This window comes from Tursiops truncatus, chromosome 3 (genome assembly GCF_011762595.2).
Source record: "Tursiops truncatus isolate mTurTru1 chromosome 3, mTurTru1.mat.Y, whole genome shotgun sequence".
In the NCBI taxonomy this organism is placed as follows: Eukaryota; Metazoa; Chordata; class Mammalia; order Artiodactyla; family Delphinidae; genus Tursiops; species Tursiops truncatus.
The window spans coordinates 14344517-14364332 of NC_047036.1; the positions used below are offsets into that span (position 1 = coordinate 14344517).

General features: G+C 41.1%; 1 long non-coding RNA gene across 2 annotated transcripts; it reads right to left on the reverse strand.

The window, feature by feature from the left end:
* Window positions 1–2247: 2247 nt before the first annotated feature.
* Window positions 2248–15192, reverse strand: LOC141278171 (uncharacterized). Of its 2 annotated transcripts, XR_012330510.1 has the most exons (4): window positions 15042–15192; window positions 7640–7867; window positions 5656–5824; window positions 2248–4159 (listed from the first exon to the last, which is right to left on the reverse strand). It is a non-coding gene; the product is annotated as an uncharacterized lncRNA (long non-coding RNA). The 2 variants fall into 2 exon arrangements; XR_012330509.1 differs by having other exon boundaries at window positions 2248–5824.
* Window positions 15193–19816: the final 4624 nt, after the last annotated feature.

Sequence of the window (19816 nt, forward strand, 5' to 3'; positions counted from 1 at the left end):
TTTCCAAAAATCCTAATAATGTACATGACATTGCCATTAATTCTTTGTGAAGTGGAAAGAAACTCTTCTCCATTATCAATAATAAAAAGCAAATTCTATTCATCGTGCTAGAGAAAGACTGAATTACCATTCTTAGTCTCTCTATAGAAAATATTATTACCAAACAACCTATCATTGGAAGAAGTGATTAAAGGGTAGGCCGACAAAAAATGTAGGAAAACATTATTGAGAGATGAGTGTTCGTTAATAACAAGCTTTTTAAAATTTGCAATTTGTGGTGATTTCTGTGTTCATTCTCCATAATTCTCACTTTTTGCCTCCTGTTGTACTTGTATTGGGTATTATTTTTTATGAAGTGAGTTCTGCAATTTGCATAAGCTCTGGGTCCCACAAAGCCAGGATCTGCCCCTGAGAAGGGCTGAGGAGGAGAAGGCCTTGAGGACGGGAAGAAATCAGGAAGATTCTTGGAAGTCAGAGAGAGGACCCTCTCAAGCAGGGAGTGGCTGGCTGTATAGAATGTTCAGGGACTTGAGAGACACTACTGTCAAAAATCTCACACCTGCTCATCGAAAGACTTTCAGGACTTAAAAACTGCTTCATCATGGGAAAACCTGGCAATTTAGATGTGTCCCATCTGCCTCAAAATCACCGAGGAATAGGGCTGCCAGATTTAGCAAATAAAAACATAGGACGCCCTGTTAATTTGAACTTCAGATAAAAACAAATAATGTTTTGGTATGAGTAGATCCCATTGCAATATTGGTATCTTGTTTGGCAACACTCTCTGGTGAGCTTTTTAAAAATACATTTAAGCAGTTTACTCAGGTGATTCGTATATAGATACAGGTGAACTTGCTCTAGATTTAAGAAAGCATTATTTTAGGCACTTGGGTCTCTTTTCGGGAGAATCCTGTGAACTATCGAAATGATCTCCCCAAATTGACTTCCAATCCAGGTTCACGAATTTGTTGCACACTCTCTATAATTAAGAGGATGAAGTTTAACTTGGAGCAAGCAGAGTGATGTAGTAACAGTAACAGAGCTGAAGATTAGCCTGTGAGGTGAGGTGATTGTGATCAAAAGGCATTGACCAAAACCAAAACCAAAACCAAACCAAACCAAAACAAAACAAAAAACCAAAAGGCATTGACCAAAAAGTTTAGATGTTGGGCTCTTCATTTCCTACTCATTTTAATTTTATATATTTATTTTATTTTTATTACTGTTTTTTACATCTTTATTGAGGTATAATTGATAAACTTATAAGATATTTAAAGTGTACATCATGGTCATTTTATATATATATATATACACACACGTATTGTGAAAGAATTCCCATCATCTACTTAATTAACACACCCATCACCTCACAGATTTATCTTTTTTGCATGTGTGTGAGAACATTTAAGTTCTATTCTTGTAGCAAACTTTAAGTGTACAATACGGTGTTATCAACAATAGTCACCAAGTTTTATGCTAGCCCCTCGGAACGATCCAGCTTGTAGGTGAAGGTTTGTATCCAGCTTGTCGGTAAAATTTTGTACCCTTTTACCAACCTCTCCCGAGTTCCCTCACCCCCACCCAACCCCTGGCATCTACTTCTCTACTCTCTGTTATTTGCCTTTTTTTTTCTTAAGATGCCACATGTAAGTGATACCATGTAGTATTTGTCTTTCTCCGTCTGGCTTATTTCACTTAGCATAATGCCCTCCAGCTCCATCCATGTTGTTGCAGATGGCAGATTTCTTTCTTTCTCATGGCTGGGTAATATTCATGTATTTGTATATATTTATGCCACATCTTATTTATCCATTCACCTGTCAATGGACAGTGACGTTGTTTCCATATCTGAGCTATTGTAAATAATGCTGCAATGACCTTGGGGGTACAGATGTCTCTTTGCCATAGTGTTTTCATTTCCTTCAGCTAAATACCCAGAAGTGGAATTTCTGGATCATATAGTAGTTCTATTTTTAATTTTTTGAGGAACTTCCATTCTATTTTCCATAATGGCTCCACCAATTTTTATTCCCACCAACAGTGCACAAGGGTTCCCTTTTTTCCACATGCTCACCCACACTTGTGAGGTGAGACCACCTTATGGTTCTGAGTTGCATTCCCCGGTGATGAGTGATGTTGAGCACCTTTCCATGTACCTATTGGCCATTTGTAGGTCTTCTTCAGAAAAATTACCCAGTTCCTTCGCCCATTAATTTTTATTGGATTGTTTGGGGTTTTGCTCCTATTCATTTAAAAAAATTATTGTGGAAAAATATATATAACATAACATTTGCCATTTTAGCTAGTTTTAAGTGTACAATTCATTGACACCAAGTACATTCACAATGTTGTGCAACTATCACCATTATCTGTTTCCAAAATGTTTTCATCACTCCCCAGCAGAAACTCTGTAACAATTAACCAATAACTTCCATTCCCCCTCCCCCAACCCCTGTACTCTCTAGTCTACTTTCTCTAGGAATTTGCCTATTATAGATATTTCGTCCAAATAGAATCATACGTTATTTGTCCTTGTGTGACTGGATTATTTCACTTAGGATAATGTTTTCAAGGTTTCATCTATGTTGTGATATATCAGAACTTCCTTTATTTTTATGGCTGAATAATATTCCATTGTACATATATACCACATTTGTTTAGCCACTCATTCGTCAATGGACGTTTTTTTCCAGCTTTTCACTGAAGTGAACGGTGCTTCAATGAACATAGGCGTACAAGTATCTGTTTGAGTCCCTACTCTCAATTCTTTTGGATAGAGACCCAGAAGTAGACTTTCTGGGTCATTTGGTAATTCTACGTTTAGCCTTCTGAACATCTGCTGAACTCCCTGCTAACTGTCTACAGGCTACCTATTACACAAGAACAGCCACTGGGCTCCAACATAACAGCACATAGAGCCAGCTTCTTGGGCACATGACCTGTGCCATTTCACAGGGCCCCATGCTCAGGAGCCCACACTCAGAAAGGTCTGGTGCTGAGAAGGGCTCCATGCGTAGGTTCATCCTCTGCTGTCACCTTCTTGAAGTTCTTAATGATTCTGTCTTTGGACTTGCGTCTTATAAGTGAAGTCCGATAGGACAATGGAGAAATGGCCATCATCCCTGTTCTCAGCCATTCCTTGCTGCTCCATTTGCAAAGTGTTCGGATTGCCCCAGGAGCACAGAATTCTGGAGGACCAGGTTGCATGGGACTTGAGTGAGGCTCCAAATGAGCACTAGGTAAGTGTGTTCACTTTCTCTGACTGGGTAAAATGGATGAGGGGCTGCTGATATCCCAAGTGGCTTCACTTCTTTTTGCTTTGAACGCAGAAACCAACCACCAAGGAACTGTATCATATCCTTTCTTATTCATGTTATTTCCCTTATTCACCAACTACGAATGCTGAGAGTGATGGTATAGAAGGAAAGGGAAAAACAGGGCAGCTGGTTACTTTTCCTTTCAACCTTCCTTACTCATCATTAATTCAAAGACAGAAAGTGGTGGTCAAACACGTGTGCAGCAAGAAGTGAAATTAAAACGGTTCAGTGAGTTTTGTGCATTTCCACTATTCTTATAAGAATAAAATATATATGATGTGCGTACAAGCAATGAAATATGAATTGTGTGATTTCTGTGATTCTGCTTATGAGTCAAATGCTCTGATATTTTATTTAAGATTGGCATTGCACAGTCTAAAGAGGGACAGTGAAATCCCTGCTAATAATGTACATTTTAAATTTTTCTTTACTTAAATGACATTAGCTAGCAAATAAAAAACCACCATGACAAGTCAAGAGAGAGAATACAGAAAGGAAAAAGCTTTTTATTTTAGTGCTTTCAGGGGCACTTTTTTTCTTGCTTTTTGAACAAAAGGTTGTGCATTTTTGTTTTGCTCCGGACCCCATAAATTATGTAGCCAGCCCTGACAGCCCCTATTCTCAAATGCTACAACAGTAGTTTTATGTGCAATTAGGGCAGTGGGGAGGGGTGAGGTAGAGCTTGAAGCGCCATGGTGTTATTTTAGGAAGGGTGGAGTTGACCATGATTTTGTGAAGGAATGCACTTCAGAAAATAAGCACACAGATGAAAGAGCCTGGACACTCAGGCTTTCATTATACACTGTCTCAGCATTCTCGAAACCAAATGAATGACAGATACCCTGTTTTAAAGAAAGAGAGAAGGGGGGAAGGGAGAGACATGGACAGACAAGTCAGATAGCTTCCTTTTTCACTAAATATAACATATCACACACACACAAAAGACTTATAAATGAAAATAAGGATAATAATAGGCTCTATATCATCGATAATGTTATGAAAGACATATGAAAGATAACTTTTTTGTTCATTCAGAAATCATTATAGGGACTTCCCTGGTGGCAAGTGGTTAAGAATCCGCCTGCCAACGCAGAGGTCACGGGTTCAAGCCTTGGTCCGGGAAGATCCCACATGCCGCGGAGCAACTAAGCCGGTGGGCCACAACTACTGAGCTTGTGCTCTAGAGCCCGCGAGCCACAACTACTGAAGCCCGCGTGCCTAGTGTCCGTGCTCCGCAACAAGAGAAGCCACCGCAATGAGAAGCCCGCGCACCGCAACGAAGAGTAGCCCCCGCTTGCCGCAAGTAGAGAAAGCCCACGTGCAGCAAGGAAGACCCAACGCAGCCATAAATAAATACATAAATATTAAAAAAAAAACAGTATAAACTTAAGTCTGATAGATATTTACGAGACTTGATTTTGATAAACTGATCAATAAAATAAACTCAATTGTCATGCCTCAGGCTTTTAGATTTTTTTTTTTGCGGTACGCGGGCTTCTCACTGCTGTGGCCTCTCCCGTTGTGGAGCACAGGCTCCAGACACGCAGGCTCAGCGGCCATGGCTCACGGGCCCAGCCGCTCCGCGGCATGTGGGATCTTCCCGGACCGGGGCACGAACCTGTGACCCCTGCATTGGCAGGCGGACTCTCAACAACTGCGCCACCAGGGAAGCCCCTAGATATTTTTCACATAAATATTTTATGGCAATTCAAGTAAGCCAACAAATACCAGACATAATATCAGTAACAGAAATAACAGTCCTGCTCTCCTTTGACAGATTTTAAAAGTTTGCTGTCTTTAAAAGTTACTCAAAAAAGAATATCAAATATTTTGGATTAGTGACTTAGAAGCTTTTTTTTTTTTTCTTTTTTCCTTTTGGAAATTCTAAATACATCCTTGCATGGAAAACTTGTCTCCTCGATAGAGAAAACTAAAAGAAGTGGTGATGTTCTCCGAGTTTCTCTGATGATCTGCCGCTTTTAATCTCCTATCAATTAAGAGAGCCAAGTGATGCTACAGAAAGTAATCAAGATGTGTCCAATCTTTACAACCTAAGTCATGCTGAATCTACGCCATCTGTCTGGGAGAAAGAAATACAAAGGCACGCAACCCACATTTCTAAGGGAGTCACAGTCAAATTCCCCAAGGACTAGACAACATCTGGACCATACTTAACTCATCATGGTTTAGCTTATCTCCCATAAGAGTTTAGCAAAAACTAGGTGCCCCCTTTTCATGGACTATTGACCAGCAAATTAATTTATTGATTATTTATCTCCATGCCCTGCTCTACAAGGGGAAATCTTACATGGTATTAAAGCATTTATTGAGCACTTACTTTATTCTGTGCAGTTTACCTGGGTTATCCATATCATTTCATCCTCCCATAACACTAATGCAGAATCTAAAGCAAAGTTCCTTTGTTTCCAGATGAAACAATCAGAATAATAAAGAGGCTCAATAGCACGTCATACTCAGAGTGGCTGAAGCTCCTGAGGATGTTTAACCTGAAAAAGAAAATACAGCAGAAGCTTTCATATACAAGGGTGGTCTCGCAGACATGGGTGGGGGCTGCTCTATGAGGACACAGAAGCCAGAACTTGATCGGTGAGTTAGAGGGTTTGGCTCATGACACGAGTGAAGCTTGTTTGACATTAGAACAGGTTGTCTTGGTACCACTGGATGGAGATTCCAAGCTGCTGGATCATCCACTGGTCAAGGATACGGTCGGAGAGAATCCTGCTTTGGGTAAAAGATTTTGATAAATGACGTCTCCCGTCCCTTCCATGATTGTCTTTTCTCCTGCATCTAGTCCTGAAAGCTAGTGGATGAGTGACCACAGCGTTGTTCCCAGGCGTGGGAGGTCCTGGAACTACGCCAATAAGAGGCTCATTATTGGCCCACTGGTTGGTAAAGGGAACATGTGTAGTTCAGATTAGAAGAAGTCAATCCAGATGTCTGGAGGCAGGAAGGTGCCCATTCAGAGGTCCTAGAAGGAGGAGCTGAAACAGAAGACCTAGAGAATGAGGTTTGCCTTAGGTAAACTGAGGTTCAAGTGGTCCAAAGGGGAGGACAGTGAGTTCTGGAGTGAACCCTGTGAATTATCCCATCTATTTTTAAATCCCATGGTCAACTGTAGAGCTTAAGAGTTAAGGCTAGATCTTCTCACAGTCTGACTTCCCTCTTTCCTCTGTGCCTTTGCAGTCTCTTTTACTATCTACTTCTCCTCCAGCCATCCTTTGAGATGTTTCTCTGAGCCTCACACACATCATAATCACCAGGGGGACTGATTAATAATACCAGGGTCACAGAGGTGGGGCCTGAGTATCTCAGTTCTTAGCCGGCTCCCTAGCTGAATCCTTTGCTCCTTAATTATCCACTACCTTAAATACTAACACTCTCTGAAATACTGTCCTGATAATCTCTTCCTTCTTCTTTTATGCTCTTGTTAGCTCATCACCTGGCATGTAGTGGATAGATAAAATATTTGTGAAATGAATGAATAATAATGTCAACCAACGCTATAGCTTCAGCTATAGCCAAACAAGGCAAAAGGTATAGCCTCATGTCATTACCTACAATATGGGGTTGGATGCCAAGCAGGGGAACAGAAGATTCTGGTGTGGTTTCGTTCAGCCTCTAAAAATGCTCATCAAGCTTCCCCAATTTGGAGAGAAGAAGACTGAGGGGGTAGGTTCAGGGGAAAGATAAGGGAAAGGTAGCAGGAGCGAAGGCCCTACCTTACCGATCTAGAAAGTAGCAGTGAGCAAAGGATATGTCAAGCTTTTCCATTTTCCAGGGCTCATCACTGAACTGTGGGGCTGAGTCCTGCAGGAACCTTCATGAACATAGGCTACATCCCTGACTCGATGGAGTGAACCTTGGCATAGACATTTAATATAAACTTAGGAGAGCAGAGCCTAGGTGTTGGGTGTTAGATGATTTCATAGTTTAATCTTTGTATTCTTCATCACTTAGATGTTTTGTAATGAATGAAGGCCCTTAAAAAATAAAACAATAAAGTCACAGACACTTAAAGACAAAGAAAGAAGCCCCTAAGAAACCCAATCTCGAGAAAGCCCGTATTGGGCTTTTCTCGGGGATCCTCTTAGGCAAGAGATTTCAGCTTGCCAATCAAAAACTAGCTCTCCCATGGACTAATTAAAGTGATTCATCACCCTGTGAGCTTTCTTCCCTGTCAGACTAAACAGAGAGTACACTATCACTTACCTAATCCAATACATTTCAGAGACTTGAGAAATTCAGAGTCAGAACTGGTTAACGAGGAAAATGGTTGAAAAAGGGCCCCAAGAAGTACTTACGCAGATTTGTTTCAAGGACAAGCACATCTGGGAAGTGAGTTGGATGTTTCATACTGTCCTTCCGGTGTTTCTGCTTCTTCCTTAACCCCAGAGTTGGAGTGACAAATCCTCCTAGCAATTTCATTGCCAAAGTCAGAATTCCTTATGGGAGCGTCGTTCCCATCTCTTCCCTTCCATTGGAGCCACAGGTTGTCTTGGCTTTATGGGTTCCTCACATCACTTTTCTGCCTGGGAAGCAGTAATATTTCAGGCGTCAGAAGCATTGCAAGGACCTGCGTTTGAATCTAGCTACAGGAGGCTTAGATGACAAAATGATTTACAGATGAGAAAATGCTAATGTGACTATTTGAAACTAAATCCTATTAATAAATAATATAACTATAACATTCTAGGTGGTAAGATTTATAGTCTTTACATTTATTTTCCAAAATTGCAAAATGGACACATATTATTTATATACCCAGAAAAAAAATATATGTGTAACTTAAAACTAAATAAGGGATTCTGAGGGGATTTTAAAAACATTTAGGGACTTCTCTGGCGGTCCAGTGGTTAAGACTCCGTGCTTCCAATGCAGGGAGCTATGGGTTCGATCCCTAGTCAGGGAATTAAGATCCCACATGCCATGCGGCACAGCAGGAAGAAAAAAAAAAAAAGATAATAATAATAATAATAAAATAAAAACATTTATATCTCCTGGCCTCTCCCTATCCCCACCACAACAAAAAGATTGAATTAATTTTTTCTTTAAAAGTTATTCCTTAAATTAGACTAACTGGCTAAGAAGGAAACTTAGAACAAATAGAAGGAAATAACTTCTTCATGCAGTTGTGGTCGCCTAGAGGCATTTGATGTCACAGAAGCTCAAATGGTCAAATGCAGTTGTTAGATGACCTGAAAGGCCAGTGGAAGGAAGGCATTTCCAGGGTGTGATGGCTGCAGGAAGGGCAGGGGTCTGGAGGAAGGCAGGCAAGGGTTGCCCTGATCATCAGCTGTTAAGAGGAGTTGAGGTGTCCAGTTTTAGGGCGAAGAAGAGTTTCAACTTCACTGGTAACAGGAACGCTCTCCTGACCTTGGTTTGAATATTCAGATCAAGATCCTGCTGATACATCGCTCGTTAAAACTGAAGTTACCTTCGTTTTAATGCCACCTTTGACCTTTGGTCTGCGCAGAGGACGGGTCACGTGGGGTTATTGTTATTTGTGGATGCACTTGGGCAGTGATTGAGTTGAAGGCCCTGTGCCAGGAAGTGGCAACACAGAAGGAAATCAGAAGGGAAGACCTCAGAGTCTACCAAGGAAAATAGAGACGTAAACAAAATAATTATAGAGCAGCCCATTAATGCTGTGATACAAGTGAGGATAAAGCAATGTAGGAACCTGGAAGTGATTCATTTTGCTGAGCTGGGGGTCAGGGCTCGTGTGGTCCCAAACTCTCCTAAAGTAAGAATCATCCTGAAACACTTCCTGGAAAAACAGATTCTTTGATTCCAAACCAGACCTGCAGAATGAGAAGGTCCAGGGAGAAGCCCAGGAATCTGATTACAAAGCAACCAAAGGATTGTTACCCGAGGGCCATTTGGGAAACTTGGGTGAGTAGGAGCCGGTCAGGTGAAACGGGAACGGAGTTCACCCGTGATAAAGAAGAGCTTTTCAAACTTCTGTGTGCATAGGAATCACCCAGGGCTGTGTTGAAATGCAGATTTTGATTCAGTAGTTCTGAGCTGGGGCCATGACTTCATTTCTAACCAGCTCCCGGTTACAGTGAAGTTGCTGGTCGGGCGACCACACAGGACCTCTCATTTTCTTGGTAAGAAAGAACAAACACTTAATCTGCACACAAGATCCTTTGTGATCCAACCTCTCTGGTCTAATCTTTCCCTTACCATCCTGTATTCTGTTCTCACAGACTCACCTGTGTTTTGTCTACAAATGTTTGCATGTAACTTCTCTTCCACTCACCCTCTTTCTCTTTGTTCAAAAAACTTCTGACTCCAGAGATAGGATCCTAAGTATTCTTTAGGTCCCCGCTAACCAGCATTTCCTTCAGGAAACATGGCCTGATGCCCCCAAATCTGGGGTAGGCACCCCTCTTGAGGGTTCAGACAGCAACTTTTTACTCTGAATTGGTAACTGCGTGTTTGCTTTTCTAAATGACTCAATCATAAGATCTGTTTCTCTATTCCCAGGACATATGGCCTGGCTGTGTGAAACTGCTTCATAAATAAGTGTTCATGAATTGAATCAAATTAACTCAGAAGTCCACATCCAACAGATTGAAAAGCATCTGCAAAGGCTCAGACACTTGAAAGTTGTGCACATGTTTTGGAGACCCAGGTAATCGTTTAGTGTGAGTGGTACCCAGAAATCAAAGGGGAAAGTAACTGTAAAAATACAGCAGGTTGTAAGGGTCCTCGCAGGCCATGAAGCCGGCCCTGTAGGTGGAAGCGAGTATTGGAACTGAGGACCTAGGTTTAACCTTTTCTGAGTCTTAGGACATTTGAGAATCTGATGAGAGCTATGGAGCCTACCCCTGAAAAAGCCCCATGCAAACAAAAAGATTTATAAACACATTTTTACCATTGATTTCAGGGAGTTTAGAAGCCTAAGGACCCCAGGTTAAGAATTTTGACGTTGAAGGAGACCCTGTAGGAAAGTACAGCTTGGCAGAAGCGGGTGGATTAAAGCAGGCCCATGGGCCATTTTAAAAATAAAGGTACTGGAACCCAACCATGCCCGTTCATTTATGAACTATCTATGGCTGCTTTCTGGAGCTCCAAAGACAGAGTTGAATAGTTTCAGCAGAGATCATAGAGCCTGGACAACCCCAAATGGTCCTAGCTAGCTCTTTACAGAAAATGCTTGCTGACCCCTGGATTAGCATGTAGGAGCAGGACCAGGGAGGGGGCTCTGTGCATGGTGGGGTCCAGTAGATTTTCTACACATATATTTCACTGTTGGTCCCTTTAAAAAAAGCTGGATTGCAGAACTGAAGAACTGGGATCCAGCCTTTCTCCACTATTTCTGCCAAGACGTGGGTGGCAGCTGCCAGACACAGCGGGTGAGCCTCCTCTGGCGCCTTAGGTCAATTACTCAGCAGCTTAGGGCCTCAGTTTCCTCTTTCCTAGTGTAGAATAATGGGCGCTCTTTGCCCAGAGGACTTGTGACGCTTAAATGATAGAATGCAGGCCTGGCAGTTAGCTAGTTCTCATGAAATGTTAGTTATGAACAACACTGATGTCTGAAAGAAGTCTCATACTGTGGACTTTACTCGGCCCAGGTCTCCTTACAAAGGACTCCATCTACAAAGTAATTCAGCCCACAGCACACTGCCTGGCGCTGTGTTTGGTTCCGAATCAAAGCTTATCTAATGACTGGATGGATGAATGATGAGTGGTGAGAGCTTTTTGTAAACTTCAGAGGATGGTAATGTCTTTTAATGAATTATATGAGAATCCCATATAATTTCATACCTTTAAAAATACAATGCTTAGAATGTAGGGGTAACCAGAACGTAAGAAATTCTGAACTAGATTCTACTGAGGTGAGAAACAAATTATGCAAAGGCTAATTAACTCCCAAATCTTAAATAAAGAGGAAAAACCTGAAGAGGTGAGGCAGGTATGGCTGGCTGACAAGGACATTCACCGTTTCTAGTTACCCAACCTCCTGCCCTTTCCGTTCCTCCTTCCCCACTTGTCAGCCATAATTCACTTCATTCCCATCAGAAATATTTAAAGAACCCTTTGTAACAACAGTGCAGTTGTAGATCAGGATACAATTTATCTCTTAAATACTTCATAACGGCCTTTTGTTTTCTGCCTGCTTTTAATCTCTCAGCATAGATGTTGAAACAATTTATGAGATGTGCTTGCATTTCCTCTTATTTTGTTGTTTCTCTTAGATCCTTTATCCAAGGTCCCCAATCACTTTAACATATTAACTCTTCTTAGAGGATTTTTTTTTCTGTTTGAAACTTTTTTGAGTCATTTCATATTAATTTCTCTGTTTTTTTAAATTGTGGTGAGAACAGATAACATGAGATCTAGTCTCTTAACAAATTGTTGTGTCCATGTAGTATTGTTAACTGCATGTACATCTCGTTCATTCGATCTCTAGAACTTCATCCTGCGTGACAGAAACTTGGTACCTGGTGAACAGCAACTCCCCACGCCCCCCATCCCCTCATTAGAGCATTTTAATTTTAATGACATTAAACATCAAAAGAATAAATGGGATTATTTTAGGACAAGAGGTAGAGGAAAGAGAAAGAAGGTATAAGGGGAGAACTGATCTATTTTCTAAAAGATTCACTCCCTCCCCATCTGGGTACACTGCATTTAATTGGGAAGCATGGGAAGCCTTGGAAGTTTGCAGGAAAATAGAGTCTACCAGAATCACAATGGCAAGAAAGGCCCCAAATTGCCAAACTCAGGCTGAGATTTGGACAATTACAGAAAGAGGAAAGTCCTGTGGGAACCCAACAGACTGAGTTTCAGTCTGCGAGTCCAGTGTCTCTGGGGCTCCCACTGCGCCAGAGTGGTTTTCATGGGAAACCTTCCGTATCTCTTTCCTCCATGAAGAAAAGGTATAGGTTAGTCTGGCTATTTCCTAGTGAGAGTAAAGAGTAGTCTTATCACCATGTTTCCAACACTTCGCACTGTTTGGAGCTGTCATCTTTGCTTTACCACTGGAAAAAAAGGAAGGGAGGGAGGGAGGGGAGGAAGGAAGGAGGGAATGAAGGAAGGAAGAAAGGGAAAGAAAGAAAGAAAGAAAGAAAGAAAGAGGAAGGAAAGAAGGAAAGAAAGGGAGAAAACAGAAAACTGAAATTTTGATCTTCAGTAAACAAGTGTGATTTTTTTCACCTTCAAAAAAGATTTATGAGGCTAAATTAGTACATCTCTATAAAGTGCTTTGATATTTTGAGAAGAGAAAATGATCCATGAGTGGGCTTAATCTGGCCTAAAATGGAATTATTTAAAATAAAGCCACACGGTTTGGGACTAATACCTTTTGCTTCTCTTTGGAAACCTGGGTTTTAGAAAGTATGAGTTAACCACCAATGACTGAGTAGGGTCGCTCTGGAGAATATTTACTTTTCTCTTAAGATTTACTTTAAACAGTTTAGGAAACAGAAGAGCAGTAAAGAGTCTAGACCGGGGTATGAATGTAGTGGATAAAAGTGTATTCCTTCCACCAACGTTTGTTTTTTGGAAGTTATATCATCAGCTGAAAACCTGTGAAGCTGACGTGATTTGAGTTAGGTTAAGAAATTTAAAGAAAGAAAAAAACAGAAAAAAAAATTGAGGAATTGCATGGAGCCCATGGTTCAAAGTCTTGGACATGACAGAAGAATAAGCTGTTAAAAAAAAAAAAAAAGTACGTATAATGCCACATGGTTACTGATTTTTAAATTTTACCAAGAAAGAAATTATATTGATGAATTTCAAGAAAGGACTTTATGTTTTCTCATTTGTTTCTTCATTAAAAAAAATGGAGATACATGATCTTTCTTTCCCTTCCCTCTTCCTTTTTCCATTTCTGCCCTCATTCCTCCCTACATGGACCTCTTTTGAACTGTGGATGAAGGGAATGATCTTACTGCCAGTTGAACCACAATGACGCTAACAGTCGGTGGGAGGGAAAATCAGGCCTCCTAGAATGAATTTTGCCTGTCACCTCCGCATAGATTTGTGTTCTGTTGAGCTTTACGACTAATGTGGGGTGTGGTGCTGAAACATGCAGCAGCACTGACAGAGATAACCCTTGATACCTTGGTACATTGGTGTTGTCCACACGTGGAATTGCCCAGGACAGGAAGACGCCATGATGAAATTAAATTCATTGTGTTCAAATGAGACAACTAAAGGAAAAGGAGATAGATGTTCTTCCTTGTACAGCATAGAATGCTGCTGCCTTGTTGAACCATTCACGTTTCTTATTATAGGATATTTTGATATCTGTTCTGAGAGTTGGATGTATACAGGAGACGCCTGTATGGTGGTGGCCTCTTGGCCGTGTGAAGTGATTTGATGCTTAGCTGTGGCGTTTCACAGATGTTCCCTCCTCTGTCTTTTGTCTGATGGCAGTGTTTGTGGTCTTTGTAGTACAGGTTACACATGGAAGGCTCTTTCTCTTATATTTTGTTAAGTAGGTAGACACTCATTTGTTCCGATTTATGAATGAGTTTTTCCTGGAGAGCTGGTAAGTTTTGCTTGGCATATGACTATTTTTTTTCCATCATTATTCTTTTAGGGACTTTTTCTTATGTGTTTGCTCATTTCCTGCAGCTGGGCATGATTTGTCAATTATTTCAACAAGCCTGTCCCCTTCTTCCCATTAGTCAAGAAGAACAGGAGAGAGGGGAAGTGGTCAGTCTTCTCTGCCAACAGAATCCATTTCTCTTTCATTTTTCCACTACATTTCCCCTCTCACTCTTCTGTGTTGAGTCTCTGGAGCAGACCCAGATTATCTGAAGGAATGGCCATTTCATTCATTCATCAATTTCTTCAATAAGCACCTGCTAGTTCTATCATAACTTCAAGACCTGTTCTGAAAGCCTGAGTTAATGCTACAAGACAGACACCTATGAAATGAACATTGGAAGGAAAAGGGGAGAGATGGGTTGAAGTGTGCAAAGAGGAAGAAATCAAGGAAACAGAGGTAGGAGAGAACTATGGAATTGAAGAGGAAATTAATGGAATGAACAAAGTGGACAAGAAAATGAAAAGGTTCAAATGTGCTTTTTCAAAAAAAGAACAAGGGAATTCCCTGGCAGTCCAGTGGTTCAATCCCTGGTTGGGGAACTAAGATCCCGCAAGCCACAATGTGAGGCCAAAAAAAACCCAAACCCAAACAAACAAACAAAACCAAAAAATAGATTAATTCAGAAGCGACTATGTGCAAATGATTCTGCCAGGACCCTGACCGTGCAGACCAATTAGTCTTATTCTCTTATCTCCAAGAATTTACAGTTAAGAGCAGAAATCAGACTTTAAAATATGGGAAGACTTAATTAGCTATACTTGTGTCCTGAGATACACATGAAGGGAACTTTAAAAAAGTAGTTATATTGTACTTATTAAAGAACTTCAGTTGAATGGAATAACAAAATCTAAAAGGTTTAAAATTTGTACCGTGTTGCTTAGAAATCCCTTTTCTGCCTTGTAGCCCAGGCTGGGGGCTTTGCGACACCCAGGACAATGGGAGACAATCCTTGGCTGTGCCCCATCCTCTCCAACCAGAAGTCAGGATGCTCGCTGCCAGATAGCTGGGAGGGAGAAAGGACGTATTTTCTCCTCCCTTCCAAAGCTGTTAATGCTCTGTTCGCCAATAAACTATTACAACAATTGATCTCTGTGTGAATTGGATACTCGTTACATCTTGCTGAGCAACGCACTTACCCCAGCAGATTTCCTTTACAAACGACCTCTTCTCTCCCCTAATGGACACTCATCTCCGAACCAATTGTTGGTCCAGGTCACTGGCTCACAGCCTCCAGACACAGACCCAGTCGTTGGAGCAGGAAAGCGAGAGGGATGTTACTCCATGAAAGACGGCAGTGTGCTTTGTCACATGGCAAACGCTCACACATCCCCGAAATGCTGAAGGAAGTCAGAGAAAGGAAGTTTGCCAGCAGGATGCTTGTGATATTATTGGCAGGGATGTTCTCACTACCTGCCACTTGTGTTTGTGTCTCTGATGATGTTTACTGCAACTTGAAAAAGAATAGCTACTAAATTAGGATATGATGAACTTCTCAGCTGGAGAGAGAAGTGGATCCAACAGAGAAACAATGTTTGGGACTTGTGATACTGTGTTCTCTTTGAAGTTACATTTAGATGTTAGGATAAGCAAGGGAAAAAAGCACTTCCAGAAGACAGAAACAGCCTGGCTGCGTCCAGTCCATGTAAGAAAAATGCAAATGTTTGACGTGAGCTTTACAGTTGTTTTGTCTAAAAAAATTAAGGGCTCTAGGCTTTTGTTCACCTCCCCATCACATCTTTTTATCCCTTTAGTTTGGTAGGTTTTTTTCTCAAGATTCTGCTTTATTTCAGCAAGTGTTTAGTGGTTCTGGGTGATAGAATTACTATAAAACTCTTTGAGGTTTTGATCACTTTTGAAGACCAAGGGCTTTTGGGGGTTGTCACTGAAAGGAGTTTGAAAGCTCTGAAAATCTCTTCTCTCTGCCTTCAAGGGATAAAATCGCACCACAAATACAATTGTTTGTAGACTTGTCAAGAGCCTCTAGCATAACAATTCAACACAGTTTAGGCCTGGGCTGGAAGGAAGAGATGAATGCTTTCCTCAGAGGAAAGTGACTGGGGGTCTAGACGGAGGAACCTCTGGGCAAAACCCTGCTCCCTGGAAGGATAATTAGCGTGTAGAATGGTGAGCAGAAACTGTGCTCAAAGTTCTCTGTAATTACCCCATCAGGAATGTTCTCAGGACTAAATTGAAGGGGCTGTGGGACCACTGAATGATCCATGTTTGGCCTTTTATCCTAAGGAGAATCTCACCAAGGCAAAAATCCCTTTTCTTTATAACTTTGCCTACCGGGAGAGGAATATCCAAAAGCAGTGTTTCATTTGTTAATCCACATTTTAGATCTCTCTACACTCATACCCACACACACCACGTATAAGTGATACTGAATGTAATGATATTGAATATGTTTAAGAAAACACAGTGCATAGAAAGGTTGTTTAAAGATGTTAAAAGTATGTGTAGTATCACTCCAGTGATATTTGGGGGTGAGAGACGTTTTCAAAAACAAGATACTGGGGCTTCCCTGGTGGCGCAGTGGTTGAGAGTCTGCCTGCCGATGCAGGGGACACGGGTTCGTGCCCCGGTCCGGGAGGATCCCACATGCCGCGGAGCGGCTGGGCCCGTGAGCCATGGCCGCTGAGCCTGCGCGTCCGGAGCCTGTGCTCCGCAACGGGAGAGGCCACAACAGGGAGAGGCTCGCGTACCCCAAAAAAAAAAAAAAAAAAAAAAAACCCAAAAAGAAACAAGATACTAATGATAATAAAAGGCATTTTATTAAATTAGACCCTTGAATGTGGTAAATATACACAATGGAATATTACTCAGCCATAAAAAAGAATGAAATAATGCCATTTGCAGCAACTTGGATGGACCTAGAGATTATCACATCGAGTGGAGTAAGGCAGACAGAGGAAGACAAATATCATATGGTATTGCTTATACTATTTGGAATTTGGGATTAACAGATACAGACCACTATCTATAAAATAGATAACCAACTAGCACCTACTGTATAGCACAGGGAACTATATTCAATATCTTGCAATAACCTATAATGGAAAAGAATCTAAAAAAGAATAGATATATATGTATATGTATAACTGACTCACTTTGCTGTACATCTGAAACTAACACAACATTGTAAATCAACTATATTTCAACAGAAATTTAAAAAAATAAATTAGACCCTTGAAAACTCATTGAAGAACCCCCCCATTGCTCACTAGTCCCCTGACCCCCTTTTTATTTCTACTTTATTACAGAGTTGAGGGATTTGGGATTGGGATAGATTTGACTATCCAGACTCTTTTTTCACCCCCTATTAGTATGAGAACAGAAAAATAACTCTTACGGAATTTGCTCTTCAAGCCCAAAGTCACACATGTTAACCCGGCTAACTCTTCACCTGCCAATGGACTCGGGGACCCGCCCCCTCTGCCTTAGAATCCAGGTGCCGCCTTCCGTTCACTTGGCCTTTAACACAGAGCAATTGATTTTTTTTTCTGCTTCTCCGTTTGCCCTCGGGGGTTGAGAAGTTGTTTTACTTGTTGCTCATTTCTGACTGGCTTCTCCCTGATTCTTCCCTTCTGAGGTTCACTATTTTGCCCGTTTTCTGATGTATTAGTTCAAAGACACGTGAGAAAGAGAAAATGTTATTTATTTTAAAACCTGTTAAGTGAGTAATCAATCAACTGCTTCAGACTTAGAAAATTCTATTTTTGTGGGGGGGGGGGCACGTGGTTTGTGAGATCTTATTTCCTCCACTGGGGATTGAGCCCCGGCCCACGGCAGTGAAAGTACTGAGGCTTAACCACTGGACTGCCAGGGAATTCCCAGAAAAGTCTTAATTCTCCATGGCTGTGTCCATGTGGAGAGATGCCATCGAGATACACATCATTTAAAAAATGTTGGGAAACCAGTGGTGGAACTTATTTCTCTAGGATACTTTTAAGCAGAGACCCTTTCCCTTTCCTGTCCAATATTTGATTATATTAAGAACTATAAAAATGTACCTCAGGCAGTCTGGTGGGCAGTGGACTGACACAGAATCAGAACTGACAGCATTTACAAATTCAATAATTGTAGGTTGAAAAAATGAAAAATTAAGTATAAAAAGATAGAGGCTTCCTTGCTCTAGTAACCCATTACCCTTATAATGATCATGACATTTACCGAAACCATCAAAAAAGCAAAGGACAAATTCATAGAGATGGAAACTGGGTTGGTGATTGCTAGGGATTTGGCAGGGGGTAGGGAGTTGGTGTTTAATGCGCACAGAGTTTCCATTTGGGAAGATAAAAAAAGTTCTGCAGATGGATATTGGGGATGGTTGCACAACAAAGGGAGTACACTAGTACCACTGAACTGCACAGTTAAAAAAGGCTACAATGGCACGATTTATGTATGTATACGTTACCACAATAAATAAAGGCAAAAAAAGAAAGAAAACAAAAGGAGTAATTCTAGGACTGGCTACAGGATGTTACCGTTGAATAAACTGGAACGTTTGTTGTTTGAGCCTTAGCAGAGAACAGGCAATAGTCCTCCTGAAATTACTGTTGGGACATTATCTCTGCAGAAAGAAATTTCAACAGCTTAGCATTTATAGGGTACACAGTTGGGAGTAAAACACATGCGAAAAATATCACGATAGAAGGCCTTTATTTAAAGTGTGGTGAAGGCCGCTGACTCATTGGATAACTGGAGTCTTTGGGGCTTGAGTAATGGCCGAGCCAAGAATCCTGGAGTCAGTTAGACTCTTTCTTCCTTGGGGAAAAAAAAAAGGGGTCAAGTCAATTCTATCCCACTCTATCTTGTGTATTTTATTCAACAATGATTTTTGACCAACCCCAAATTCCTTCAACGAGGGAGGAATGTTCAGTGTTTTGGTAACCTTGACTAACTGTGATATTATTCCAAACAAGGAGGCAAAGCCCTATGGGGGCAAGAGGTGGAAAGGGAAGAGCTAAATCGGGAATCTGTTTTTGATCCCAGCCAGATGATGGATGTCTTACAAATGCGGTCAGGGCTACTTCTGATCTCACCCTGAGCAAAGACGCTCTTTAACTGGCTGGGCAAAATATCTGGACTCAAGTGTAAAGCAACTTGACTGACTCAAGTAAATACCTGAAGAAAGTCAAAGTATTCTGATAAGGATCTATCCTAATTATTTATCTTCCTGAGGTTGCATTTATTTCTGAGTGTTTTCTGGTTGGGGTGAAATGATAACTTATGAATCAGGTGCTTGAAACTGCCATGGCTAAGAGTTGCTGTTTTCTGTGAAGTTGTGGTACTAGATTAGCAGGAATCTGGTCATCTTAAGGATGCTGCCGAGTACACTCAAGCAAAGATATTCTGGAGCCAGACTTCCTGGCAATAATCCCGTGTCTGCCTTTTACAAGATGAGACGTCAAGCTTTTGCCCACATCTCTGTGCCTCGGGTTCGTCATCTCTAAAAGGAGGATGACTGCAATAGATCTTACATCATAGGTTGCCGTGAAACATGATTTAAAACCTGTGAAGTGCTCAGAACAGTGCCTGGCATGTAGGAATTAGGCCGTGAAAGTTAGCTGTTATTACCATTAATCATTGCTTCTTTAGATGAAGACATGGCTAAAACAGTGAGGGAGAAGGCTGGTGTGGTAGGTCTGTTGCCTGTGACTCAGAGACCCTTTTGTATCTGCATTGGAGAGTTCAAAACTCAGTGACTGTATCAAATCATCAAGTGTATGTTAAATATATTACAATTTTGGTTGTCAATTACACCTCAGTAAAGTGGAAAAGAAGGGAAAAAAACTCTCCGTGGCTGCTATACACATGTATAGCCGAAAATAAAATACTGGTTTTAATGAACCATTCCTGCATTCACTCATAGATTCACCATGTGCCGGGCATTGGGGATACCAAGTCA